The 5,787-nt window shown below is 38.9% G+C and overlaps 1 pseudogene; it reads right to left on the minus strand.

The window, feature by feature from the left end:
• Positions 1-1,895: 1,895 nt before the first annotated feature.
• On the minus strand, positions 1,896-2,839 carry LOC140608368 (heterogeneous nuclear ribonucleoprotein A1-like; annotated as a pseudogene).
• Between the last annotated feature and the right edge of the window lie 2,948 nt (positions 2,840-5,787).

Below are 5,787 nucleotides of genomic sequence, written 5' to 3' on the forward strand. Positions count from 1 at the left end.
GCAGGAAGGAAGGAAGGAAAGAAGGAAGGAAGGGGAGGGAGGGGGAAAAAGAAAGGAAGGAAGGAGTGAGGGAGGAAGGAAAAGGGAATCAAATTCAGCAAGTTCACAAAAACACTACGATTTCTCAAAAATTCAAAATTTGAAGGATTTTGTAGAAATGAGCTACTGAGAGGACAAAAGTCAGAGGCAGATACGTTGAGAAAATTCAGGCAAAATATCGAGTGTGGGTGTCCCAAGCACAAAGAGAGAATAGAAAGAGCTTCAAAGTAATGAAAAACAATGTGATTGAATGTGATTGAACATATTAATGGGAATAAGCAAGCTAGAGACCAACTTCTCATGTGCCCTCAATGGAGCAGGAACTTTGTTGTGTGCACAGGGCAATACCAGTACAGTGGAGAGTGTCACAAAAGTGTACACACTCAATGAGTGGATGAAGGCCTGATGATCAGGGCTGCAGCCAAATTCTTCTTCCCAGAGACAAAGCTGTTTTCTAATTTAACAAATAGTAACCCCCTGGTGAGCCCTAGAAACAAGAAGGGCTGCGATCCATTCCAGTTTGAGTGAGCATGGAGAAGGCAAGCAGAGTTAAGATTAATAGCTTACTCATCACTTCTTTGGCGCTCCAACCTTCGCCCTAGCAACACTCACTCAGAGCCAGCTCCGGCTCAAAGCCAGGAAAGTCAGAACTTCATTGCCTGTGATGAATTTAAGCAAGAAGATAAGCAGTGTTGCATCACTGTACAGATTTAGAAGAAAGGCAAATAGGGAACTGTTGGTTGTATCTTGTGACTTTGGCTAGATCAAACTTTTTTTAAAAGACTATTTTTTAGTTGGAAATGATCATGAGTGCCAGGCTTAGAAAATTTTTTAAGCAGAGAAAAGGTTTTTGGTTCTCACACCACTTCTTGGCTTCCTCCCCACCCTCTTGCCTTGCTCAGCTCAGAGAGGCTCTCCGTGCATTATGCTTCCTGTGTCAAATCTTGCTGCTAACAATCACCCCTCATCAGGAGCAAGGGCTCCATTAATTCCCAGCTGATTAGAAAATGCACTGCTCCTCAACTTCATCCACTACTGTGCCATAACCATTAGCAGCCTAAAGTGTGCATCCTCAGGGTGTCCTGCCCTTTAACGTGGAGTGAATGGGGTACCTTTCTGTGGTCTCAAAAAACACAATTTAGCACAAAAGATTTGCACCAAAAAGGCTTCTCATCCAACAGAAGTCTTATTGTTAGTTTCAAAAGGGCCACTCCTCTGGAAGTCCTGTCCATGTGAATGTGACAGATAGCATCACAGCATGCAGAGATCAAATCATGTGCTAAAGGATTCTCTTCATTGGCTTGTAAAGGATTCTCTCCATTGGCTGCCAATGGAGGAAGAGAGAAACTATATTATGCCATAAACTGCTCTAGTGTTTTTTTTTTTCCCTATACATAAGGTTTAATTTTGGAAGATCCAACAAATATCCCAAAGGTGTGTCATGCTTTTATAAAGTTAATATTTTCCTGCTTACAAAGATGTAGTTTTATTTTTACAAAGATTTTTTTTGTTTTTTTGTTTTTGTTTGTTTTTTTTAAAAAAAGACATATTTATTTACTTAGTGTCATGATCAGACTATTACATTTAGCAATCAACAGCATGGGTGCAAAAAAAAAAAAAAAATCTACATTGAAACCCTTTGTTGGAATGCTTTACTTTCCACAGAACAGAAACTAAAATAACCTGTTATACAATTAGTCACAAATACAGTTCCCAAGTTTTTTGCCCATACACATGAGTATTGTCTAAAACATGTCTTCTTTGCAGCAGCTAGGCCCTGCCACTACTGTGCCTGGCTGAGTTCAAAATCTGTTGTAACTTTTGGCTTCCCTGTCACTTCTCTGGATCTTCTTTCCTGCTAAGCTTTTTCCCGGGAGTAATTAAAACCTTCTGCTACTACCACAGCTGCTGCTGCTGCTGCTGCTGCTGGAACCACCATAGCCACCTTGGTTTTTTGGTTTTGCAAAGTATTGGCCTCCACCACCACAGGGTCCAGAGCTTCTGCCTCCAAAATTTCCTCCTTTCATGGGTCCGAAATTTGAGGATTGTTATAATTGCCAAAATCATCATAGCTTCTGCCACCTCCAAAGCTGCTTCTATCATTACCAAATTCATTATAGTCATCCCCACTGCCACCGTATCCACCACCACCTCGATTGCCACCGAAACCACCTCGGCCACTGAAGTTCCCTCCACAACCAAAGTTGTCATTCCCACCAAAACCTCCTTCACGACCACCCAAAGTTTCCAGAACCACTTCGACCTCTTTGGCTGGATGAAGCACTAACCATCTCTTGCTTCAATAGGGCTTTCCTTACTTCACAGTTGTGGCCATTCACAGTATGGGATTTTTGAATGACAATCTTGTCTACAGAGTCATGGTCATCAAATGTCACAAAAGCAAAACCTCTCTTTTTGCCACTACCTAGGTCAGTCATGATCTCAAGCACTTCAATTTTCCCATACTGTTCAAAATAATCTCTTAGATGATGTTCTTCAGTGTCTTCTTTAATGCCACCAACATTAAAGAAAAAGAAAAATCTTTTTCACAGTTAAGTGGGCACCAGGTCTATGAGAATCTTCTCTTCTTCTCTTGAGACAGCCCTCTTTGGTTCCACAACACTTCCATCCACCTTGTGTGGCCTTGCATTCATGACTGCATTCACTCCTCCACAGTGGCATACATGACAAACCCAAAGCCTCTGGAGTGCTTGGTGTTTGGATCTCTCATTACCATGCAGTCTGTAAATATTCCCCATTGTTCAAAATGGCTCCTCAGACTTTCATCGGTTGTTTCAAAACTCAAACTACCGATGAAGAGCTTCTGCAGCTGTTCAGGCTCTTTGGGAGACTGACTTAGACATGACAGCAGTGGGAGGGGAGATTTTAACAATGCTTACTCAGTGGCGTCCAGGGACAGAAAGGAGGACTACAAACATATTTTTTGTCCTTGGAAAGGAGTCTAATAGATTTTCACTGAACTATGAACAGATCTACCAAGGGTATATTTTTAGTCTTCTTTGGAGACTTCAGTATATTTTATGCCAGGATCACCAAATTCTTAAATAGATTACATGCAATTTTTTGTTTTGTTTTGTTTTTTAGGAAATGATACTATTTTCAAAAAGCTACAAACTATGTAAATGCTGCTGCAACACATAATGTTATGCTGATCCAAGGCATACCAGTTTTTTTTTTTTTTAAAGATTTTATTTATTTATTCATGAGAGACACAGAGAGAGAGAGAGGCAGAGACACAAGTAGAGGGAGAAGCAGGCTCCATGCACCAGGAGCCCGACGTGGGATTTGATCCCGGGTCTCCAGGATCGCGCCCTGGGCCAAAGGCAGGCGCTAAACCGCTGCGCCACCCAGGGATCACAAGGCATACCAGTTAATAGCAAATTCACTTTGAGAAATAATTTCTGCAATGTAAATGGTATCATCTTCCTTATAGCCATTAGTGTAACAATGGCACATGTCGCCTGAGGTTGACTCTCCAAGTGCTGGAAAGAGATTCATTAGTGAAATAGGGTTGTTTAGGTAGATGGTTTATCAATATATCTAAAGTGGCATATATAGCAAAAATTTTTATGACTGCAAACCCTAGAAAGGCCAATTTAAAATCACATTTGGGTAAAGATAAAAGTACAGACCGTAATCATTGTGGTTGTTACCTATCATTTTATATCTATTCTTTTGTTGGTTGCCACTAACAACAAGAAAATCAAGCTGAAGAAATTTTAATCAAATAAATATTGCTCTTTACTTCCCTGATCATATACTCTCTTGCACTGAAAAGTAGGCAAGTTCAATAGAAATCAATAATCTGAGATATGAATTCTTTGGATGGGATGCTTTTTTAATCTTAAAACAACAGTCATCAATCATAAAGATTAATTTCTTGGAGTTATGAAAAATAATCTCCATTGAGCTCAGGAGCATCTTTTTGCTCTGCAGCATAGAACAGTGAGATTGACTTCTCTAGCCTTCATAAACAGAGGCAGAGATAAAATTAAATATCCAGTATTTGAACTAGAAATTGATCTGAGCTCTAACCTTGCTGATTGCAACCCTGAGGGTTTTTTTTTTTTTTTAAGTAAACTCTACACTCAATGTGGGGCTTGAACTTATGACCCCAAGATCAAGAGTTGCATGCTCTATAGACTGAGGCAGCCAGGCACCGCCTGAGGGTTTTGATCATCAGAACACAGTGAAAACAGAAGGCGCCTTGAAAGAAAACCTTAATTAAAAAAAAAAAAAATTGTAGCAGCATAAAAATGATAGAACTGAAGCTACTCTTTCTTTTTTTTTGAAGCTACTCTTAACTGAGCATTAATTATGCCAAGTACTGTGCTAAATGTTTACATAACTCATTTAATCATCATGTGTCCAGATATAATCTTCTTTTTCTTTTCTTATACAAGGGGAAACAGAAACTTAAAGAGGTTAAGTAATTAGCCTAAAGTCAGATGGCCAATGAATGGTAAAAGAGAGTAAGGCTTGTTCTGTGCTTCAAGAGCCATCTCCCTCTAATCGGCTGCACTGGCTCTGAAAATGCAAAAGCTACTAGTCACTCACAATTTATTGTATTACAGGTCAAGGAGGGAAGAACACAGAGGACCTTTATATGCCAGCATTTTACATGCATTATTTCCTTTAAAGTACACTGTAACCTTGTGAAGTAGGGCATTTAAAATATTGACATTCAAAACCCTCAAGGGACACAATCAACATTACAAAAATACTAGGCGGCACAGGTATTTGAAACCACATCATTTGAAACCACGTCTGTTTGACTCAAAGACATATTTTTTTGTTTCCCCCATTCACCTCTACAAAGTGGAATCCTTAGATAATGCTGGTATTTGTGAATTGAACAAAAAAATCATCTTAGATGAAGCTTTTTTTATTGACAATAGTTAGCTTCCGGGGAATATTAGCCCTATGGCATAGCCAAATCCATATACATCACAAATTTCTAGATAATAAAGTTCTATATTTTCTACTTTTCAGTAGAGGTCGCAAATCTCCTTTAAACACTTTGGGGCAGGGTTATTTGTTTCTTATTTGACTTGTAAAGAAGGGAAGAAAGAGAAAGAAAAGAAAGAAAGAAAGAAAGAAAGAAAGAAAGAAAGAAAGAAAGAAAGAAAGAAAGAAAGAAGAAAGAGAGAGAGAGAGAGAGAGAGAAAGAAAGAAAGAAAAGAAAAGAAAAGAAAAGAAAAGAAAAGAAAGAAAAAAGAAAGAAAAGAAAAGAAAAGAAAAGAAAAGAAAAGAAAAGAAAAGATAAAAGAAAAAAGAAAGGAAAGGAAAAGAAAAAAGAAAGGAAGGAAAGAAGAAAAGACAAGGAAGCAAAAGTATGTTATGGTCAAATGACATAATAAAATACAATTGCTTATGCATAAACTATTCAAAACTTTTGAGAGAGAGTCAGTGAGAGCAGGAGGTGGCGGGGGGGGGGGGGGGAGGGGGGAGGATCTAGGGGGAGGGAGAGAGAGAATCTTAAGCAGGCACCACATCCAGTGCAGAGTCCAAAGCAGGGCTCCCAGAGTTCCAGCTCATGACCCTAATATCATAACCTGAGCAAAAATCAAGAGTCAGATAGATGCTTAGCCAACTGTGCCAACCAGGACCCCAAGCTATTCAAACTTCCATTTAGTCTTACCATTGTCACTTAAGAAAAGAACTAAACAAAAAATCCAAATTCAAATGAAAACTAACATTAAATATTCATTGATAAAATTGTCATTG

The sequence above is a fragment of the Canis lupus genome, chromosome 17 (assembly GCF_048164855.1).
Source record: "Canis lupus baileyi chromosome 17, mCanLup2.hap1, whole genome shotgun sequence".
Taxonomy (NCBI): domain Eukaryota; kingdom Metazoa; phylum Chordata; class Mammalia; order Carnivora; family Canidae; genus Canis; species Canis lupus.